The sequence below is a fragment of the Idiotropiscis lumnitzeri genome, unplaced genomic scaffold, assembly GCF_059441095.1.
Source record: "Idiotropiscis lumnitzeri isolate Australia: NSW breed Sydney's pygmy pipehorse unplaced genomic scaffold, RoL_Ilum_1.0 HiC_scaffold_198, whole genome shotgun sequence".
NCBI classification, from domain to species: domain Eukaryota; kingdom Metazoa; phylum Chordata; class Actinopteri; order Syngnathiformes; family Syngnathidae; genus Idiotropiscis; species Idiotropiscis lumnitzeri.
Genome location: NW_028283736.1, coordinates 98889 through 123610, shown reverse-complemented (window position 1 = coordinate 123610; position 24722 = coordinate 98889).

Here is a 24722-nt window from a genome sequence, read left to right as displayed (position 1 = left end):
TTGTTGCCACAGAGTACAATCGGACTTTTCAGCACCGTAATAGCCACGCCTTTTGCCAAAACGTCACAAAATTCGGCAGAGAGTAAGATCATTGTCTTGAGTCTTTTCTGACTAATTTTCAGTCGGATTCGTCAAAAGGGCACCGTGCAGTACGTGAAAATTAAAATAAAAACAAATTTTTGATTCCACTTGGCGGCACTGTGTGTATAACAAAATAATAACATTAAGATGTCTTCAGGTCGGGACGTTTTATTTACAGGTGAAGGTTTGGATTTTTAGGAGCATGTGCAGGGGAGTTATTAAGCATTCATTTATTTGTATTAGGTTCATTTTGTCTTCTTATTATTGATATTTGACTGATTCATTAAAAGCAGACAATTATGTTTTAGGTTAATTTTTTCACTGACATGTTTCGGCGAGTCTTTCGCCTTCTTCAGAGTGTCGCATGATGGTGTCTTGAGCTGATGTTCCATGAGGGTGTGACTTACCTGTCAAAAAAATGAAAAAAATCAGAGCAGTAAAAGAACAAGCACAACATGAACATTACAAATCAGCAATCACTGACCACTGCAAAAGGGAAAACCACATCATGGACCGGGAGAAGGGCAGGGTCATCCGCACAGAAGAGAACAAACAACAGCGCTGGATCAGAGAGGCCATTGAGATCTGCAAGCGAGGCATAAAAACCATGAACAGAGACAAGGGAGCCTTCATCCTCTCTACCACCTGGACCAGCATCTTGGCGGAGTGAACGGACAGCGGGGGGCGTGACTTGCCTTCATTCTTGTGACAGGTAAGTCACGCCCTCATGGAACATCATCTGATAAAGACGGGTCACAAGGCACCATCATGTGACACTCTGAAGAAGGCGAAAGACTTTCGTATTGTGACATGCTCAAGGCCTAAACACTCATCCGAGCAAATATAAGGTAGATTTTGTTAACCTGCCCGGAGAAAAACATCAACGAAAATAATTTGTATTTGTTTTAACCAGTTGGTGGCGCTACCACTGCGATCAAAAATAAGTTGGCAGCCGTCTTCAGGGCCTGAATATCCTCAAATGTGAAAAATTTCGAGAAGATGGATCATCTGAATCATTTTGCAGGAACTTTTGTTGCCACGGAGAATAATCAGACTCTGCGGCACCGTAATAGCCACGCCCTTCGAAGGAAAGTCACAAAAATAGGGATAGAGTAAGATCAATGTCTTGAGTCTTTTCTAGCCAATTTTCAATCAGATTCGTTAAAAGGGCACCGTGCAGTACGTCAAAATGTAAAAAATGATATTGATTGGCGCAAGGTGTATAACTGAATATAAACATATAGATGTCTTCAGGTACAGACTCTTTATGTACATGTGAAGTTTTGGATTTTTAGCAGCATGTGCAGGAGAGTTATTAAGCATTTTGTCCATTGCGGCGAAGGAAATCTTAAGTGAAAACTTTGAAGCCCCGCCCCCGTCATATAGTATTTCGGAAACAAAACATTTTAGCCCCAGTGTTTGTCCCAGGTCTTCATATGCTACAGACAGAATTTTAAGGCAATCAGATGAAGCCTTTAGGAACAGGGTGCAAAAGAATGACCCCTGTAAACATGCAAAAAAGGGCAAAAGTCGGACTTTCAAAAATTCATAACTCACTTCCTGTTCATATTAGACGTTAAAATATCAAATTTTTCGCCATGCCCGATGAGACTGCCAAGTTTGGTGAGTTTTTGTGCATGTTTCGGGGGTCAAAAATGCGATCGAACAATCGGAAAAATAATAATAATAATAATTTCTACAAAAACAATAGGGACTTCGCAGCGGTCGCTGCTCAGGCCCTAATAATAATAATAATAATAATAATAAAAGTAATAATGTTTTCTACAAAAACAATAGGGACCTCGCCGCGGTCGCTGCTCGGGCCCCAATAATAATTTCTACACAAAGTCCATTGTGGTGACCCGCCCCCTTTTAAGTAAATTCAAAATGGCCGACTTCCTGTAAAACCTAGCTCATTGCTCCAAGAGACTTTTTTGTAGGTCTTGGTCTTATACATACAGTGAACCCTCGCTACTTCGCGGTTCACCTTTCGCGGGTTCAGTGCTTCGCGGGTCTAAAAAATATTCGGGGGCATTGTAGTTTCGCCGAGCGGCACGACGGGGCGCTGGAGCGGTTAGACGGCCGGCGTGCGCCGAAGAAGAGCGTGGGCGAAGAGGAGAGTGGACGAAGAAGAGCACGTTCCCCCGGACACGATCGGTGGCGACGTTTCGCGCGGTTCGGACCGTACCAGAGCTCCGGCCGGCGTGCGTGGCAGTTAAGCCGTAGAGGAGCACCTTCCCCGGGCACGGGCGGTTCCAAGCGGCCCCTAAGTTTAACCGAATGGAAGCTCCGGAGGAGGAGGGCATGCTCGCGTCACAGTAAGCCGAAGAGGAGCACCTTCCCCGGGCACGGGCGGTGCCAAGCGGCCCCTAAGTTTAACCGAATGGAAGCTCCGGGGGAGGAGGGCGGGCGTGTGTCACAGTTAAGCCAAATTGGAGCACCTCTTCTGCCCGGGCACGAGCGGAGCGCGAGGCTGTCAGTTATGAATGAATAAATGAATAAATAAATAAAGAATGCCACCTTTCATTTCACAGGGCACACCGGACGGCGTACCAGCAGGTAAAAGTTGGAGTAATTAAATAAATACTAAAAGAATGGCTGGGGAATAAAAAAATAATACGTTTTAATAATAATTTGGTTTTTTTGTTATAACATGAATTTCACTCTCTCTCTCCCCGTATATATATATATATATATATATATATATATATATATATATATATATATATATATATTTATATATTTATTGTATATATTGTATATTTTTTTTAAGCATTTTTGAAGGTGCGCCGCTACTTCGCGGATTTTCAGTTTTCGCGGGTGGTCTCGGTCCCCGTTAACCGCGATAACCGAGGGTTCACTGTACTCCATAAAATTTACAAAAAGCGAGGTGAAACACTCAACCAGAGCTGCTTTTTTTAACATTTCTCGAGGGCCATGGCGAGCCATTTCAAAAAAGCTGCACAACTAACGTATAAAATATTGATAAATTTGCTCGGCCTGATGTGTGTGTAAAGTTTTACGAGTTGTCGTTCATATTTAGAACCTCATAATCAGCTTTGTTTTATTGCCGAACAGTGCAATGCCACTCCCACAACTTTTCACGAAAAAGGACGAATTTCGTATTGTGACATCCTCATGGCCGAAACAGTCATCCGAGCATATATGAGGGCGACCTTGTTGAGTTGCACGGAGAAAAACATCCAAGAAAATAACTTGTATTAGCTTTTACCAGTTGGTGGCGCTACTACTACGATGTAAAATAAGTTGGTAGATGTCTTCAGGGCTGAAGTATCCTCAAATGTGTACAACTTCGAGAAGATAGGATCATCTGAGTCATGTTGCCGGAGCTTTTGTTGCCACAGAGTACAATCGGACTTTTCAGCACCTTAATAGCCACGCCTTTTGCCAAAACGTCACAAAATTTGGCAGAGAGTAAGATCATTGTCTTGAGTCTTTTCTGACTAATTTTCAGTCGGATTCGTCAAAAGGGCACCGTGCAGTACGTGAAAATTAAAATAAAAACAAATTTTTGATTCCACTTGGCGGCACTGTGTGTATAACAAAATAATAACATTACGATGTCTTCAGGTCGGGACGTTTTATTTACAGGTGAAGGTTTGGATTTTTAGGAGCATGTGCAGGGGAGTTATTAAGCATTCATTTATTTGTATTAGGTTCATTTTGTCTTCTTATTATTGATATTTGACTGATTCATTAAAAGCAGACAATTATGTTTTAGGTTAATTTTTTACCTGACATGTTTCGGCGAGTCTTTCGCCTTCTTCAGAGTGTCGCATGATGGTGTCTTGAGCTGATGTTCCATGAGGGTGTGACTTACCTGTCAAAAAAATGAAAAAAATCAGAGCAGTAAAAGAACAAGCACAACATGAACATTACAAATCAGCAATCACTGACCACTGCAAAAGGGAAAACCACATCATGGACCGGGAGAAGGGCAGGGTCATCCGCACAGAAGAGAACAAACAACAGCGCTGGATCAGAGAGGCCATTGAGATCTGCAAGCGAGGCATAAAAACCATGAACAGAGACAAGGGAGCCTTCATCCTCTCTACCACCTGGACCAGCATCTTGGCGGAGTGAACGGACAGCGGGGGGCGTGACTTGCCTTCATTCTTGTGACAGGTAAGTCACGCCCTCATGGAACATCAGCTGATAAAGACGGGTCACAAGACAGCATCATGTGACACTCTGAAGAAGGCGAAAGACTTTCGTATTGTGACATGCTCAAGGCCTAAACACTCATCCGAGCAAATATAAGGTAGATTTTGTTCACCTGCCCGGAGAAAAACATCAACGAAAATAATTTGTATTTGTTTTAACCAGTTGGTGGCGCTACCACTGCGATCAAAAATAAGTTGGCAGCCGTCTTCAGGGCCTGAATATCCTCAAATGTGAAAAATTTCGAGAAGATGGATCATCTGAATCATTTTGCAGGAACTTTTGTTGCCACGGAGAATAATCAGACTCTGCGGCACCGTAATAGCCACGCCCTTCGAAGGAAAGTCACAAAAATAGGGATAGAGTAAGATCAATGTCTTGAGTCTTTTCTAGCCAATTTTCAATCAGATTCGTTAAAAGGGCACCGTGCAGTACGTCAAAATGTAAAAAATTATATTGATTGGCGCAAGGTGTATAACTGAATATAAACATATAGATGTCTTCAGGTACAGACTTTTTATGTACATGTGAAGTTTTGGATTTTTAGCAGCATGTGCAGGAGAGTTATTAAGCATTTTGTCCATTGCGGCGAAGGAAATCTTAAGTGAAAACTTTGAAGCCCCGCCCCCGTCATATAGTATTTCGGAAACAAAAAATTTTAGCCCCAGTGTTTGTCCCAGGTCTTCAGATGCTACAGACAGAATTTTAAGGCAATCAGATGAAGCCTTTAGGATCAGGGTGCAAAAGAATGACCCCTGTAAACATGCAAAAAAGGGCAAAAGTCGGACTTTCAAAAATTCATAACTCACTTCCTGTTCATATTAGACGTTAAAATATCAAATTTTTCGCCATGCCCGATGAGACTGCCAAGTTTGGTGAGTTTTTGTGCATGTTTCGGGGGTCAAAAATGCGATCGAACAATCGGAAAAATAATAATAATAATAATTTCTACAAAAACAATAGGGACTTCGCAGCGGTCGCTGCTCAGGCCCTAATAATAATAATAATAATATTAATAATAATAAAAGTAATAATATTTTCTACAAAAACAATAGGGACCTCGCAGCCGTCGCAGCTCGGGCCCTAATAACAATTTCTAGAAAAACAATAGGGACCTCGCAGCGGTCACTGCTCGGGCCCTAATAATAATAATAATAAAAATAATAATAATTTCCACAAAAACAATGGGGACCTCGTAGCGGTCGCTGCTCAGGCCCTAATAATAATTTCTACAAAAACAATAGGGACCTCGCCGCCGTCGCTGCTCGGGCCCCAATAATAATTTCTACACAAAGTCCATTGTGGTGACCCGCCCCCTTTTAAGTAAATTCAAAATGGCCGACTTCCTGTAAAACCTAGCTCATTGCTCCAAGAGACTTTTTTGTAGGTCTTGGTCTTATACATACAGTGAACCCTCGCTACTTCGCGGTTCACCTTTCGCGGGTTCAGTGCTTCGCGGGTCTAAAAAATATTCGGGGGCATTGTAGTTTCGCCGAGCGGCACGACGGGGCGCTGGAGCGGTTAGACGGCCGGCGTGCGCCGAAGAAGAGCGTGGGCGAAGAGGAGAGTGGACGAAGAAGAGCACGTTCTCCCTGACACGATCGGTGGCGACGTTTCGCGCGGTTCGGACCGTACCAGAGCTCCGGCCGGCGTGCGTGGATGTTAAGCCGTAGAGGAGCACCTTCCCCGGGCACGGGCGGTGCCAAGCGGCCCCTAAGTTTAACCGAATGGAAGCTCCGGAGGAGGAGGGCATGCTCGCGTCACAGTAAGCCGAAGAGGAGCACCTTCCCCGGGCACGGGCGGTTCCAAGCGGCCCCTAAGTTTAACCGAATGGAAGCTCCGGAGGAGGAGGGCATGCTCGCGTCACAGTAAGCCGAAGAGGAGCACCTTCCCCGGGCACGGGCGGTTCCAAGCGGCCCCTAAGTTTAACTGAATGGAAGCTCCGGAGGAGGAGGGCATGCTCGCGTCACAGTAAGCCGAAGAGGAGCACCTTCCCCGGGCACGGGCGGTGCCAAGCGGCCCCTAAGTTTAACCGAATGGAAGTTCCGGGGGAGGAGGGCGGGCGTGTGTCACAGTTAAGCCGAATTGGAGCACCTCTTCCGCCCGGGCACGAGCGGAGCGCGAGGCTGTCAGTTATGAATGAATAAATGAATAAATAAATAAAGAATGCCACCTTTCATTTCACAGGGCACACCGGACGGCGTACCAGCAGGTAAAAGTCGGAGTAATTAAATAAATACAAAAAGAATGGCTGGGGAATAAAAAAATAATACGTTTTAATAATAATTTGGTTTTTTTGTTATAAAATGAATTTCACTCTCTCTCTCCCCGTATATATATATATATATATATATATATATATATATATATATATATATATATATATATTTATTATATATATTGTATATTTTTTTTAAGCATTTTTGAAGGTGCGCCGCTTCTTCGCGGATTTTCAGTTTTCGCGGGTGGTCTCGGTCCCCATTAACCGCGATAACCGAGGGTTCACTGTACTCCATAAAATTTACAAAAAGCGAGGTGAAACACTCAATCAGGGCTGCTTTTTTGAACATTTCTCAAGGGCCATGGCGAGCCATTTAAAAAAAGCTGCACAACTAACGTATAAAATATTGATAAATTTGCTCGGCCTGATGTGTGTTTAAAGTTTCACGAGTTGTCGTTCATATTTAGAACCTCATAATCAGCGTTGTTTTATTGCCGAACAGTGCAATGCCACTCCCACAACTTTTCACGAAAAAGGACTAATTTCGTATTGTGACATCCTCATGGCCGAAACAGTCATCCGAGCATATATGAGGGCGACCTTGTTGAGTTGCACGGAGAAAAACATCCAAGAAAATAACTTGTATTAGCTTTTACCAGTTGGTGGCGCTACTACTACGATGAAAAATAAGTCGGTAGATGTCTTCAGGGCTGAAGTATCCTCAAATGTGTACAACTTCGAGAAGATAGGATCATCTGAGTCATGTTGCCGGAGCTTTTGTTGCCACAGAGTACAATCGGACTTTTCAGCACCGTAATAGCCACGCCTTTTGCCAAAACGTCACAAAATTCGGCAGAGAGTAAGATCATTGTCTTGAGTCTTTTCTGACTAATTTTCAGTCGGATTCGTCAAAAGGGCACCGTGCAGTACGTGAAAATTAAAATAAAAACAAATTTTTGATTCCACTTGGCGGCGCTGTGTGTATAACAAAATAATAACATTAAGATGTCTTCAGGTCGGGACGTTTTATTTACAGGTGAAGGTTTGGATTTTTAGGAGCATGTGCAGGGGAGTTATTAAGCATTCATTTATTTGTATTAGGTTCATTTTGTCTTCTTATTATTGATATTTGACTGATTCATTAAAAGCAGACAATTATGTTTTAGGTTAATTTTTTACCTGACATGTTTCGGCGAGTCTTTTGCCTTCTTCAGAGTGTCGCATGATGGTGTCTTGAGACCCGTCTTTATCAGCTGATGTTCCATGAGGGTGTGACTTACCTGTCAAAAAAATGAAAAAATCAGAGCAGTAAAAGAACAAGCACAACATGAACATTACAAATCAGCAATCACTGACCGCTGCAAAAGGGAAAACCACATCATGGACCGGGAGAAGGGCAGGGTCATCCGCACCGAAGAGAATAAACAACAGCGCTGGATCAGAGAGGCCATTGAGATCTGCAAGCGAGGCATAAAAACCATGAACAGAGACAAGGGAGCCTTCATCCTCTCTACCACCTGGAGCAGCATTTTGGCGGAGTGAACGGACAGCGGGGGGCGTGACTTGCCTTCATTCTTGTGACAGGTAAGTCACGCCCTCATGGAACATCAGCTGATAAAGACGGGCCACAAGACACCATCATGTGACACTCTGAAGAAGGCGAAAGACTTTCGTATTGTGACATCCTCAAGGCCTAAACACTCATCCGAGCAAATGTAAGGTAGATTTTGTTAACCTGCCCGGAGAAAAAAATCAACGAAAATAATTTGTATTTGTTTTAACCAGTTGGTGGCGCTACCACTGCGATCAAAAATAAGTTGGCAGCCGTCTTCAGGGCCTGAATATCCTCAAATGTGAAAAATTTCGAGAAGATGGATCATCTGAATCATTTTGCAGGAACTTTTGTTGCCACGGAGAATAATCAGACTCTGCGGCACCGTAATAGCCACGCCCTTCGAAGGAAAGTCACAAAAATAGGGATAGAGTAAGATCAATGTCTTGAGTCTTTTCTAGCCAATTTTCAATCAGATTCGTTAAAAGGGCACCGTGCAGTACGTCAAAATGTAAAAAATGATATTGATTGGCGCAAGGTGTATAACTGAATATAAACATATAGATGTCTTCAGGTACAGACTCTTTATGTACATGTGAAGTTTTGGATTTTTAGCAGCATGTGCAGGAGAGTTATTAAGCATTTTGTCCATTGCGGCGAAGGAAATCTTAAGTGAAAACTTTGATGCCCCGCCCCCGTCATATAGTATTTCGGAAACAAAAAATTTTAGCCCCAGTGTTTGTCCCAGGTCTTCAGAAGCTACAGACAGAATTTTAAGGCAATCAGATGAAGCCTTTAGGATCAGGGTGCAAAAGAATGACCCCTGTAAACATGCAAAAAAGGGCAAAAGTCGGACTTTCAAAAATTCATAACTCACTTCTTGTTCATATTAGACATTAAAATATCAAATTTTTCGCCATGCCCGATGAGACTGCCAACTTTGGTGAGTTTTTGTGCATGTTTCGGGGGTCAAAAATGCGATCGAACAATCGGAAAAATAATAATAATAATAATTTCTACAAAAACAATAGGGACTTCGCAGCGGTCGCTGCTCAGGCCCTAATAATAATAATAATAATTATAATAAAAGTAATAATATTTTCTACAAAAACAATAGGGACCTCGCCGCGGTCGCTGCTCGGGCCCCAATAATAATTTCTACACAAAGTCCATTGTGGTGACCCGCCCCCTTTTAAGTAAATTCAAAATGGCCGACTTCCTGTAAAACCTAGCTCATTGCTCCAAGAGACTTTTTTGTAGGTCTTGGTCTTATACATACAGTGAACCCTCGCTACTTCGCGGTTCACCTTTCGCGGGTTCAGTGCTTCGCGGGTCTAAAAAATATTCGGGGGCATTGTAGTTTCGCCGAGCGGCACGACGGGGCGCTGGAGCGGTTAGACGGCCGGCGTGCGCCGAAGAAGAGCGTGGGCGAAGAGGAGAGTGGACGAAGAAGAGCACGTTCCCCCGGACACGATCGGTGGCGACGTTTCGCGCGGTTCGGACCGTACCAGAGCTCCGGCCAGCGTGCGTGGCAGTTAAGCCGTAGAGGAGCACCTTCCCCGGGCACGGGCGGTGCCAAGCGGCCCCTAAGTTTAACCGAATGGAAGCTCCGGAGGAGGAGGGCATGCTCGCGTCACAGTAAGCCGAAGAGGAGCACCTTCCCCGGGCACGGGCGGTTCCAAGCGGCCCCTAAGTTTAACCGAATGGAAGCTCCGGAGGAGGAGGGCATGCTCGCGTCACAGTAAGCCGAAGAGGAGCACCTTCCCCGGGCACGGGCGGTTCCAAGCGGCCCCTAAGTTTAACCGAATGGAAGCTCCGGAGGAGGAGGGCATGCTCGCGTCACAGTAAGCCGAAGAGGAGCACCTTCCCCGGGCACGGGCGGTGCCAAGCGGCCCCTAAGTTTAACCGAATGGAAGCTCCGGGGGAGGAGGACGGGCGTGAGTCACAGTTAAGCCAAATTGGAGCGCCTCTTCTGCCCGGGCACGAGCGGAGCGCGAGGCTGTCAGTTATGAATGAATAAATGAATAAATAAATAAAGAATGCCACCTTTCATTTCACAGGGCACACCGGACGGCGTACCAGCAGGTAAAAGTCGGAGTAATTAAATAAATACAAAAAGAATGGCTGGGGAATAAAAAAATAATACGTTTTAATAATAATTTGGTTTTTTTGTTATAACATGAATTTCACTCTCTCTCTCCCCGTATATATATATATATATATATATATATATATATATATATATATATTTATATATTTATTATATATATTGTATATTTTTTTTAAGCATTTTTGAAGGTGCGCCGCTACTTCGCGGATTTTCAGTTTTCGCGGGTGGTCTCGGTCCCCATTAACCGCGATAACCGAGGGTTCACTGTACTCCATAAAATTTACAAAAAGCGAGGTGAAACACTCAACCAGAGCTGCTTTTTTTTAACATTTCTCGAGGGCCATGGCGAGCCATTTCAAAAAAGCTGCACAACTAACTTATAAAATATTGATAAATTTGCTCGGCCTGATGTGTGTGTAAAGTTTTACGAGTTGTCGTTCATATTTAGAACCTCATAATCAGCTTTGTTTTATTGCCGAACAGTGCAATGCCACTCCCACAACTTTTCACGAAAAATCACGAATTTCGTATTGTGACATCCTCATGGCCGAAACAGTCATCCGAGCATATATGAGGGCGACCTTGTTGAGTTGCACGGAGAAAAACATCCAAGAAAATAACTTGTATTAGCTTTTACCAGTTGGTGGCGCTACTACTACGATGTAAAATAAGTTGGTAGATGTCTTCAGGGCTGAAGTATCCTCAAATGTGTACAACTTCGAGAAGATAGGATCATCTGAGTCATGTTGCCGGAGCTTTTGTTGCCACAAAGTACAATCGGACTTTTCAGCACCGTAATAGCCACGCCTTTTGCCAAAACGTCACAAAATTCGGCAGAGAGTAAGATCATTGTCTTGAGTCTTTTCTGACTAATTTTCAGTCGGATTCGTCAAAAGGGCACCGTGCAGTACGTGAAAATTAAAATAAAAACAAATTTTTGATTCCACTTGGCGGCACTGTGTGTATAACAAAATAATAGCATTAAGATGTCTTCAGGTCGGGACGTTTTATTTACAGGTGAAGGTTTGGATTTTTAGGAGCATGTGCAGGGGAGTTATTAAGCATTCATTTATTTGTATTAGGTTCATTTTGTCTTCTTATTATTGATATTTGACTGATTCATTAAAAGCAGACAATTATGTTTTAGGTTAATTTTTTACCTGACATGTTTCGGCGAGTCTTTCGCCTTCTTCAGAGTGTCGCATGATGGTGTCTTGAGACCCGTCTTTATCAGCTGATGTTCCATGAGGGTGTGACTTACCTGTCAAAAAAATGAAAAATCAGAGCAGTAAAAGAACAAGCACAACATGAACATTACAAATCAGCAATCACTGACCACTGCAAAAGGGAAAACCACATCATGGACCGGGAGAAGGGCAGGGTCATCCGCACCGAAGAGAACAAACAACAGCGCTGGATCAGAGAGGCCATTGAGATCTGCAAGCGAGGCATAAAAACCATGAACAGAGACAAGGGAGCCTTCATCCTCTCTACCACCTGGAGCAGCATTTTGGCGGAGTGAACGGACAGCGGGGGGCGTGACTTGCCTTCGTTCTTGTGACAGGTAAGTCACGCCCTCATGGAACATCAGCTGATAAAGACGGGCCACAAGACACCATCATGTGACACTCTGAAGAAGGCAAAAGACTTTCGTATTGTGACATCCTCAAGGCCTAAACACTCATCCGAGCAAATGTAAGGTAGATTTTGTTAACCTGCCCGGAGAAAAAAATCAACGAAAATAATTTGTATTTGTTTTAACCAGTTGGTGGCGCTACCACTGCGATCAAAAATAAGTTGGCAGCCGTCTTCAGGGCCTGAATATCCTCAAATGTGAAAAATTTCGAGAAGATGGATCATCTGAATCATTTTGCAGGAACTTTTGTTGCCACGGAGAATAATCAGACTCTGCGGCACCGTAATAGCCACGCCCTTCGAAGGAAAGTCACAAAAATAGGGATAGAGTAAGATCAATGTCTTGAGTCTTTTCTAGCCAATTTTCAATCAGATTCGTTAAAAGGGCACCGTGCAGTACGTCAAAATGTAAAAAATGATATTGATTGGCGCAAGGTGTATAACTGAATATAAACATATAGATGTCTTCAGGTACAGACTCTTTATGTACATGAATAGAATAGAAATAGAAATCCCTTTATTGTCATTGTACACAAGTGTGCAACGAGATTAGAGGGCTCCCCTCTCCAGTGCAATACAACAATAATACAGACAAATATATAAATTAGATGAATAAATAAGAATGGAATAAGAAGTTTTGGATTTTTAGCAGCATGTGCAGGAGAGTTATTAAGCATTTTGTCCATTGCGGCGAAGGAAATCTTAAGTGAAAACTTTGATGCCCCGCCCCCGTCATATAGTATTTCGGAAACAAAAAATTTTAGCCCCAGTGTTTGTGCCAGGTCTTCAGATGCTCCAGACAGAACTTTAAGGCAATCAGATGAAGCCTTTAGGATCAAGGTGCAAAAGAATGACCCCTGTAAACATGCAAAAAAGGGCAAAAGTCGGACTTTCAAAAATTCATAACTCACTTCCTGTTCATATTAGACGTTAAAAAATATCAAATTTTTCGCCATGCCCGATGAGACTGCCAAGTTTGGTGAGTTTTTGTGCATGTTTCGGGGGTCAAAAATGCGATCGAACAATCGGAAAAATAATAATAATAATAATTTCTACAAAAACAATAGGGACTTCGCAGCGGTCGCTGCTCAGGCCCTAATAATAATAATAATAATAATAATAATAAAAGTAATAATAATTTCTACAAAAACAATAGGGACCTCGCCGCGGTCGCTGCTCGGGCCCCAATAATAATTTCTACACAAAGTCCATTGTGGAGACCCGCCCCCTTTTAAGTAAATTCAAAATGGCCGACTTCCTGTAAAACCTAGCTCATTGCTCCAAGAGACTTTTTTGTAGGTCTTGGTCTTATACATACAGTGAACCCTCGCTACTTCGAGGTTCACCTTTCGCGGGTTCAGTGCTTCGCGGGTCTAAAAAATATTCGGGGGCATTGTAGTTTCGCCGAGCGGCACGACGGGGCGCTGGAGCGGTTAGACGGCCGGCGGGCGCCGAAGAAGAGCGTGGGCGAAGAGGAGAGTGGACGAAGAAGAGCACGTTCCCCCGGACACGATCGGTGGCGACGTTTCGCGCGGTTCGGACCGTACCAGAGCTCCGGCCGGCGTGCGTGGCAGTTAAGCCGTAGAGGAGCACCTTCCCCGGGCACGGGCGGTTCCAAGCGGCCCCTGAGTTTAACCGAATGGAAGCTCCGGAGGAGGAGGGCATGCTCGCGTCACAGTAAGTCGAAGAGGAGCACCTTCCCCGGGCACGGGCGGTTCCAGGCGGCCCCTAAGTTTAACCGAATGGAAGCTCCGGAGGAGGAGGGCATGCTCGCGTCACAGTAAGCCGAAGAGGAGCACCTTCCCCGGGCACGGGCGGTGCCAAGCGGCCCCTAAGTTTAACCGAATGGAAGCTCCGGGGGAGGAGGGCGGGCGTGTGTCACAGTTAAGCCGAATTGGAGCACCTCTTCTGCCCGGGCACGAGCGGAGCGCGAGGCTGTCAGTTATGAATGAATAAATGTAATAAATAAATAAAGAATGCCACCTTTCATTTCACAGGGCACACCGGACGGCGTACCAGCAGGTAAAAGTCGGAGTAATTAAATAAATACAAAAAGAATGGTTGGGGAATAAAAAAATAATAAGTTTTAATAATAATTTGTTTTTTTTGTTATAACATGAATTTCACTCTCTCTCTCTCTCTCTCCCCCCGTATATATATATATATATATATATATATATATATATATATATATATATTTATATATTTATTATATATATTGTATATTTTTTTAAAGCATTTTTGAAGGTGCGCCGCTACTTCGCGGATTTTCAGTTTTCGCGGATGGTCTCGGTCCCCATTAACCGCGATAACCGAGGGTTCACTGTACTCCATAAAATTTACAAAAAGCGAGGTGAAACACTCAACCACGGCTGCTTTTTTGAACATTTCTCGAGGGCCATGGTGAGCCATTTCAAAAAAGCTGCACAACTAACGTATAAAATATTGATAAATTTGCTCGGCCTGATGTGTGTGTAAAGTTTCACGAGTTGTTGTTCATATTTAGAACCTCATAATCAGCGTTGTTTTATTGCCGAACAGTGCAATGCCACTCCCACAACTTTTCATGAAAAAGGACAAATTTCGTATTATGACATCCTCATGGCCCGAAACAGTCATCCGAGCATATATGAGGGCGACCTTGTTGAGTTGCACGGAGAAAAACATCCAAGAAAATAACTTGTATTAGCTATTAGCAGTTGGTGGCGCTACTACTACGATGAAAAATAAGTTGGTAGATGTCTTCAGGGCTTAAGTATCCTCAAATGTGTGCAACTTCGAGAAGATAGGATCATCTGACTCATGTTGCTGGAGCTTTTGTTGCCACAGAGTACAATCGGACTTTTCAGCACCGTAATAGCCACGCCTTTTGCCAAAACGTCACAAAATTCGGCAGAGAGTAAGATCATTGTCTAGAGTCTTTTCTGACTAATTTTCAGTCGGATTCGTCAAAAGGGCACCGTGCAGTGCGTGAAAATTAAAATAAAAAAAATTTTTTGATTCCACTTGGCGGCACTGTGTGTATAACAAAATAATAACATTAAGATGTCTTCAGGTCGGGACGTTTTATTTACAGGTGAAGGTTTGGATTTTTAGGAGCATGTGCAGGGGAGTTATTAAGCATTCATTTATTTGTATTAGGTTCATTTTGTCTTCTTATTATTGATATTTGACTGATTCATTAAAAGCAGACAATTATGTTTTAGGATAATTTTTTACCTGACATGTTTCGGCGAGTCTTTCGCCTTCTTCAGAGTGTCGCATGATGGTGTCTTGAGCTGATGTTCCATGAGGGTGTGACTTACCTGTCAAAAAAATGAAAAAAATCAGAGCAGTAAAAGAACAAGCACAACATGAACATTACAAATCAGCAATCACTGACCACTGCAAAAGGGAAAACCACATCATGGACCGGGAGAAGGGCAGGGTCATCCGCACAGAAGAGAACAAACAACAGCGCTGGATCAGAGAGGCCATTGAGATCTGCAAGCGAGGCATAAAAACCATGAACAGAGACAAGGGAGCCTTCATCCTCTCTACCACCTGGACCAGCATCTTGGCGGAGTGAACGGACAGCGGGGGGCGTGACTTGCCTTCATTCTTGTGACAGGTAAGTCACGCCCTCATGGAACATCAGCTGATAAAGACGGGTCACAAGACACCATCATGTGACACTCTGAAGAAGGCGAAAGACTTTTGTATTGTGACATGCTCAAGGCCTAAACACTCATCCGAGCAAATATAAGGTAGATTTTGTTAACCTGCCCGGAGAAAAACATCAACGAAAATAATTTGTATTTGTTTTAACCAGTTGGTGGCGCTACCACTGCGATCAAAAATAAGTTGGCAGCCGTCTTCAGGGCCTGAATATCCTCAAATGTGAAAAATTTCGAGAAGATGGATCATCTGAATCATTTTGCAGGAACTTTTGTTGCCACGGAGAATAATCAGACTCTGCGGCAACATAATAGCCACGCCCTTCGAAGGAAAGTCACAAAAATAGGGATAGAGTAAGATCAATGTCTTGAGTCTTTTCTAGACAATTTTCAATCAGATTCGTTAAAAGGGCACCGTGCAGTACGTCAAAATGTAAAAAATGATATTGATTGGCGCAAGGTGTATAACTGAATATAAACATATAGATGTCTTCAGGTACAGACTCTTTATGTACATGTGAAGTTTTGGATTTTTAGCAGCATGTGCAGGAGAGTTATTAAGCATTTTGTCCATTGCGGCGAAGGAAATCTTAAGTGAAAACTTTGAAGCCCCGCCCCTGTCATATAGTATTTCGGAAACAAAAAATTTTAGCCCCAGTGTTTGTCCCAGGTCTTCAGATGCTACAGACAGAATTTTAAGGCAATCAGATGAAGCCTTTAGGATCAGGGTGCAAAAGAATGACCCCTGTAAACATGCAAAAAAGGGCAAAAGTCGGACTTTCAAAAATTCATAACTCACTTCCTGTTCATATTAGACGTTAAAATATCACATTTTTCGCCATGCCCGATGAGACTGCCAAGTTTGGTGAGTTTTTGTGCATGTTTCGGGGGTCAAAAATGCGATCGAACAATCGGAAAAATAATAATAATAATAATTTCTACAAAAACAATAGGGACTTCGCAGCGGTCGCTGCTCAGGCCCTAATAATAATAATAATAATATTATTAATAATAAAAGTAATAATATTTTCTACAAAAACAATAGGGACCTCGCAGCCGTCGCAGCTCGGGCCCTAATAACAATTTCTAGAAAAACAATAGGGACCTCGCAGCGGTCACTGCTCGGGCCCTAATAATAATAATAAAAATAATAATAATTTCCACAAAAACAATGGGGACCTCGTAGCGGTCGCTGCTCGGGCCCTAATAATAATTTCTTCAAAAACAATAGGGACCTCGCCGCCGTCGCTGCTCGGGCCCCAATAATAATTTCTACACAAAGTCCATTGTGGTGACCCGCCCCCTTTTAAGTAAATTAAAAATGGCCGACTTCCTGTAAAACCTAGCTCATTGCTCCAAGAGACTTTTTTGTAGGTCTTGGTCTTATACATACAGTGAACCCTCGCTACTTCGCGGTTCACCTTTCGCGGGTTCAGTGCTTCGCGGGTCTAAAAAATATTCGGGGGCATTGTAGTTTCGCCGAGCGGCACGACGGGGCGCTGGAGCAGTTAGACGGCCGGCGTGCGCCGAAGAAGAGCGTGGGCGAAGAGGAGAGTGGACGAAGAAGAGCACGTTCCCCCGGACACGATCGGTGGCGACGTTTCGCGCGGTTTGAACCGTACCAGAGCTCCGGCCGGCGTGCGTGGCAGTTAAGCCGTAGAGGAACACCTTCCCCGGGCACGGGCGGTGCCAAGCGGCCCCTAAGTTTAACCGAATGGAAGCTCCGGAGGAGGAGGGCATGCTCGCGTCACAGTAAGCCGAAGAGGAGCACCTTCCCCGGGCACGGGCGGTTCCAAGCGGCCCCTGAGTTTAACCGAATGGAAGCTCCGGAGGAGGAGGGCATGCTCGCGTCACAGTAAGCCGAAGAGGAGCACCTTCCCCGGGCACGGGCGGTTCCAAGCGGCCCCTAAGTTTAACCGAATGGAAGCTCCGGAGGAGGAGGGCATGCTCGCGTCACAGTAAGCCGAAGAGTAGCACCTTCCCCGGGCACGGCGGTGCCAAGCGGCCCCTAAGTTTAACCGAATGGAAGCTCCGGGGGAGGAGGGCGGGCGTGTGTCACAGTTAAGCCGAATTGGAGCACCTCTTCTGCCCGGGCACGAGCGGAGCGCGAGGCTGTCAGTTATGAATGAATAAATGAATAAATAAATAAAGAATGCCACCTTTCATTTCACAGGGCACACCGGACGGCGTACCAGCAGGTAAAAGTCGGAGTAATTAAATAAATACAAAAAGAATGGCTGGGGAATAAAAAAATAATACGTTTTAATAATGTTATGTATTGATTGTAGTCGTTGCTCGTCGAGAATGCAGCGGTGCCCCCTGGGTAACTTGTTGATGACGTAAGTTGTTGTTGAGTGCGGAACAAAAATATACAGACGTAGTTGAAATGGCTTCCTGTCTCCCGAGTCTTTACTTTGGATATTAACCCTCCTACCCAAGTTATAACAAACTGGCGACGAGGTACCGCCCTGCGCTGATTGTTTTTGGCCGTGAACCGACGTTGTCGAGTTTTTTTTTCTCGCCGAGTGTGCGGCGCGTCGTCGCGGCTAACCAAACGGCTAACTGCCGCCTCCGTCTTTCGGGAGTCGCCGCTGCCTCGGAGGAGGAGGGATCCCCGCGGTGGACGTGAGGAGTGTTCGTTGCTGAAGGAGGAGGAGAAATCTCCGGGAAAAAGAGAAAGAAAAAAAAGACATTTTCCGGAACTAACTGTTGAAGGAATATAACCGAGGATGGCTCTGGTCGGACATATGGGGCCATTTGACGAAACTGAGGAACAATGGACTTCATACACTGAGAGGTTTGAATACTTTATTCTGGCTAACAAGATAGAAGAGAATCTTGTCGTCCCAACGTTCCTAAGTATTGTGGGAGGAAAGACATTCAACCTACTGCGTAGTCTTGTTCAACCTGACAAGCCAGGAAACAAGACTTATGTCGAGATTGTGACTATACTGAAAAATCATTATGCACCAAAACCGTTGGTCATAGCAGAGAGGTTTAGATTCCATAAGAGAAACCAGGAAGAGGGGGAATCTGTTTCACAATTTGTAGCTGTATTGAAACAGTTATCTGAACATTGTGAATTTGGACTTTCACTAAATGACACTATACGTGACCGGCTGGTGTGTGGTCTGCGCTGTGAGTCAATTCAAAAACGACTATTGACAGAAGCTAACCTGCGACTGGAGAAGGCGGTGGAAATTAGCACATCAATGGAGATGGCTACCAAAGAAGCACAGTTGTTAAGCACTTGCACCCAAATACACAAGGTGGCGACGGAATTTACAAAGAAAACAGCATCAAACCAACCCTGTTATCGTTGCGGAAAATCAGGGCATCAGCCAACAGAGTGCTGGTGTAAGGACTTGGACTGTAGAAATTGTGGTAAGAAGGGCCACATTGAACGCGTCTGTAGGAGTAAGAAGATTCAGTCACACAAACAACATAATGAGAGACAAAGAGGTGGTGTGACCCGGAAGAAATATGTAAATAAGATGGTACATGAAGAGGATGGACACAGTGATTGTGAGTCAGAAGGAGATACAGTACATGTCTTATCTGTTATGGATGACCCGGATGATGGATATTGGGTCACACCGTTACTTGAGAATGTGCCAGTCCGAATGCAGCTGGACACGGGTACACGTGTGTCCATGATATCGGAAGTTGTTTACAAAGAAAAATTCCAACACCTTGTCCTCCAAAAGACTAGACTGAAGTTAAGAACATACACTGGTGCGCCTGTCCCAGTGCTAGGAGTTGTGTATGTGATGGTGGAACATAACAAACAGAAAAAGACTCTTCCCTTGTATGTTGTAAAAGGAAATTATCCAGCTTTGCTGGGCCGCTGGTGGCTCAAGAAGATCAAATTGAATTGGCAACAAGTGTTCATAATCAGGGAAGGAGAAACAACCTGCCTACAGAAGATCTTGAAAAAGCATTCCAAGGTTTTTGATGGTGAACTTGGCAGCATGAAAGACATTACTGTTACGCTGAAGGTTAAACCTGGGAGTTCCCCAAGGTGTCTAAAAGCTAGACCCGTCCCATATGCCATCAAACCGAAAGTGGAAGCAGAATTGGATAGATTGGTAAAGAGTGGGGTCCTAGCCCCTGTAAGCACAAGTGACTGGGCTACCCCAATTGTTCCTGTCATAAAAAAAGATGGCAGTCCCAGAATTTGTGGTGATTTCAAAGTCACTTTGAATCCAGTTTTGTCAATTGAAAAGTATCCATTACCCCTCATTGATGATCTTTTCTCATGCCTGGCTGGAGGGAAGAAATTCAGCAAAATTGACTTGTCGCAAGCATACCTCCAAATGAATGTGGAACGTGAGTCACAGGAGCTGTTGACCATTGTGACTCACAAAGGACTTTACCGGTATCAGAGACTCCCTTTCGGAATCACCTCTGCTCCAGCACTGTTCCAAAGGGCAATGGACCAGATACTGAGTGGTCTTTCTGGGGTTCAGTGCTACCTGGATGACCTGCTTATCACCGGACCTGATGAACAGTCCCATTTACAAAATCTGGACGCGACCCTACAGCGACTGGAAGAATATGGATTGAAGGTCAGACGAGACAAATGTGAATTTTTCAGACCAAATGTTGAATATTTAGGACATGTGATTGACAGCACAGGACTGCACAAAGCACCGTCAAAGGTAAAGGCTATTGTAGAGGCTCCAGCTCCCAAGAATGTGACCCAGTTGAGATCTTTTCTGGGGTTGTTGACATATTATGCCAAGTTTGTGCCCAACCTTGCGAATATGTTAAAACCACTACATGTGCTACTTAATAAAACCACGCCATGGAAGTGGACGGCCAGATGTGAGTCGGCATTCCAGAATGTGAAGACGGCCCTTGTCGACTCTCGGGCCCTCGCCCATTTTGACCCCAAACTCCCTCTTCAGCTGGCTTGTGATGCTTCGCCTTACGGGGTGGGTGCTGTCGTGTCACATATCATGCCGTCTGGGGAAGAGAGACCGATTGCTTTTGCATCAAGGACGCTTAACAAGGCGGAAAGCAATTATGCACAGATTGAGCGTGAGGCACTTTCTATAGTCTTGGGAGTAAAAAAATTTCATCAGTACCTATATGGCAGGAAATTCACGCTTCTGACAGACCATCGACCCCTGACCTCTATTTTTGGTTCGCATAAGGGCATTCCGTCACTGGCAGCCAGTCGCATGCAGCGTTGGGCTCTGCTGTTATCTGCCCACCAGTATGTCATCAAGTATAGGAAGTCGGACCTTCATCAGAATGCTGACGGGCTTTCGAGACTCCCCTTGCCTGTCACGCGCCCAGAGCCTGCGAACGCCGAAGTGTTTTACTTTGAGGAATTGTCTGTTACTCCAGTTACCTCGACGCAGGTGAAGAAAAAGACTCGCACTGACCCAGTCTTGTCCGAGATCGTGGATATCATCACTCGGGGAAGGGGAGGAGAGATGACACCCACCTTCAAGCCTTACTTAGTGAGACGAGATGAGCTTTCAGTCCAGAATGGATGCTTATTGTGGGGCTATCGTGTAATAATTCCACCACCCCTCAGAGAGAAACTACTTGCGGAGTTGCATGTTGGACACTGCGGTGTGGTTAGGATGAAGGAAATTGCACGCAGTTATTTTTGGTGGCCAGGCTTAGATGCAGCCATTGAGGAGAAAGCAAGATCGTGCATTGACTGCCAGAAATCGAGAAACCTCCCACAGCTTGCACCTTTACACCCATGGGACTGGCCTGAGGAACCGTGGCAAAGAGTCCATATTGATTTTGCTGGACCACTCGAGGGCCACATGTTCCTAGTGGTAGTCGATGCTCATAGCAAATGGCCTGAAGTCGCTGTCATGAAAAGCACCTCTTCAGAGAGAACTGTCGAAGAGTTAAGGTCTATGTTCTGCAGGTTTGGTCTTCCTCAACAGCTTGTCAGTGACAATGGCCCACAGCTGGTGTCGGAAGAGTTCCGAATGTTCATGGAAGAGAATGGTATTCAGCACATCAGGTCTGCACCGTATCATCCTGCTACAAATGGGCTTGCTGAAAGATTCATACAAACCATGAAGCAAGCGCTAAAGTCCTCCCCAAGTACCCAATCTCTAAACCGTCGCCTCAACAGATTTCTGTTGTCATACCGAAACACGCCCCACGCCACAACTAAGGTGTCTCCGGCCGCATCAATGTTCAAGAAAACACTCCGCACACGACTTGACCTCTTAAGACCTCAAAAGACAAAAGACATTGTTCATCACCAACAGGAAGCTCAAATGGGACAACGGGCGAAAGCCAAGTTACGGTCCTTAACGGCGGGGGATAAGGTTCTTGCTCGGAACTATGCCCGCGGTGATAAGTGGACACCTGCAACAGTTGTTGCGAAAACAGGCCCTGTATCATATACAGTGAAGACCCATGATCACCTCGTTTGGAGACGACATATTGATCAATTGCTCCTGGCTTCCGGCCCTGGGGAAGACTCATCTCGTGCTACGCCCTTCAATCCAGCGCCAGCGGTCTATCAAGAGCTACATCCACCTTCAGAGGAACCTCAGGAGCAACCCTCTGAAATGGACAATGTCCACGGAACACCGAAGGCTGCTCAGGGGACTATGCCCGGTACCCCTCTCAACCCAGGAGTCATTCAGCCATCTTCAACAGACACTGTAACTGACTTATTGATCGGTCGTACTTATCCTAAAAGACAAAGACGACCCCCTGACAGACTGACGTTGTAGTGTAGTGACTAACCCAATTTATGGGGCAGAATAATCCCCAGGGTTTAGTCCGGATTGAGGTAGTCCACCCTCTCTCCGTAGTTAGCGCCCGGTTTGAGGGCTAGTTAAAATTGTTGTGTGTTGAATCACAATCTTTACATGGAAAAAAAATTATAAAAAAAAAATGAAAAAAAATAATAATAAGGTTGACTTTTGCTAAGGGGACCTTAACAGTAAGGGGGAAGGAATATGTTATGTATTGATTGTAGTCGTTGCTCGTCGAGAATGCAGCGGTGCCCCCTGGGTAACTTGTTGATGACGTAAGTTGTTGTTGAGTGCGGAACAAAAATATACAGACGTAGTTGAAATGGCTTCCTGTCTCCCGAGTCTTTACTTTGGATATTAACCCTCCTACCCAAGTTATAACAAATAATAATTTGTTTTTTTTGTTATAAAATGAATTTCACTCTCTCTCTCCCCGTATATATATATATATATATATATTTATTATATACATTGTATATTTTTTTTAAGCATTTTTGAAGGTGCGCCGCTACTTCGCGGATTTTCAGTTTTCGCGGGTGGTCTCGGTCCCCATTAACCGCGATAACCGAGGGTTCACTGTACTCCATAAAATTTACAAAAAGCGAGGTGAAACACTCAATCAGGGCTGCTTTTTTTAACATTTCTCGAGGGCCATGGCGAGCCATTTCAAAAAAGCTGCACAACTAACGTATAAAATATTGATAAATTTGCTCGGCCTGATGTGTGTGTTAAGTTTCACGAGTTGTCGTTCATATTTAGAACCTCATAATCAGCGTTGTTTTATTGCCGAACAGTGCAATGCCACTCCCAAAACTTTTCACGAAAAAGGACAAATTTCGTATTGTGACATCCTCATGGCCGAAACAGTCATCCGAGCATATATGAGGGCAACCTTGTTGAGTTGCACGGAGAAAAACATCCAAGAAAATAACTTGTATTAGCTTTTACCAGTTGGTGGCGCTACTACTACGATGAAAAATAAGTCGGTAGATGTCTTCAGGGCTGAAGTATCCTCAAATGTGTACAACTTCGAGAAGATAGGATCATCTGAGTCATGTTGCCGGAGCTTTTGTTGCCACAGAGTACAATCGGACTTTTCAGCACCGTAATAGCCACGCCTTTTGCCAAAACGTCACAAAATTCGGCAGAGAGTAAGATCATTGTCTTGAGTCTTTTCTGACTAATTTTCAGTCGGATTCGTCAAAAGGGCACCGTGCAGTACGTGAAAATTAAAATAAAAACAAATTTTTGATTCCACTTGGCGGCACTGTGTGTATAACAAAATAATAACATTAAGATGTCTTCAGGTCGGGACGTTTTATTTACAGGTGAAGGTTTGGATTTTTAGGAGCATGTGCAGGGGAGTTATTAAGCATTCATTTATTTGTATTAGGTTCATTTTGTCTTCTTATTATTGATATTTGACTGATTCATTAAAAGCAGACAATTATGTTTTAGGTTAATTTTTTCACTGACATGTTTCGGCGAGTCTTTCGCCTTCTTCAGAGTGTCGCATGATGGTGTCTTGAGCTGATGTTCCATGAGGGTGTGACTTACCTGTCAAAAAAATGAAAAAAATCAGAGCAGTAAAAGAACAAGCACAACATGAACATTACAAATCAGCAATCACTGACCACTGCAAAAGGGAAAACCACATCATGGACCGGGAGAAGGGCAGGGTCATCCGCACAGAAGAGAACAAACAACAGCGCTGGATCAGAGAGGCCATTGAGATCTGCAAGCGAGGCATAAAAACCATGAACAGAGACAAGGGAGCCTTCATCCTCTCTACCACCTGGACCAGCATCTTGGCGGAGTGAACGGACAGCGGGGGGCGTGACTTGCCTTCATTCTTGTGACAGGTAAGTCACGCCCTCATGGAACATCATCTGATAAAGACGGGTCACAAGGCACCATCATGTGACACTCTGAAGAAGGCGAAAGACTTTCGTATTGTGACATGCTCAAGGCCTAAACACTCATCCGAGCAAATATAAGGTAGATTTTGTTAACCTGCCCGGAGAAAAACATCAACGAAAATAATTTGTATTTGTTTTAACCAGTTGGTGGCGCTACCACTGCGATCAAAAATAAGTTGGCAGCCGTCTTCAGGGCCTGAATATCCTCAAATGTGAAAAATTTCGAGAAGATGGATCATCTGAATCATTTTGCAGGAACTTTTGTTGCCACGGAGAATAATCAGACTCTGCGGCACCGTAATAGCCACGCCCTTCGAAGGAAAGTCACAAAAATAGGGATAGAGTAAGATCAATGTCTTGAGTCTTTTCTAGCCAATTTTCAATCAGATTCGTTAAAAGGGCACCGTGCAGTACGTCAAAATGTAAAAAATGATATTGATTGGCGCAAGGTGTATAACTGAATATAAACATATAGATGTCTTCAGGTACAGACTCTTTATGTACATGTGAAGTTTTGGATTTTTAGCAGCATGTGCAGGAGAGTTATTAAGCATTTTGTCCATTGCGGCGAAGGAAATCTTAAGTGAAAACTTTGAAGCCCCGCCCCCGTCATATAGTAT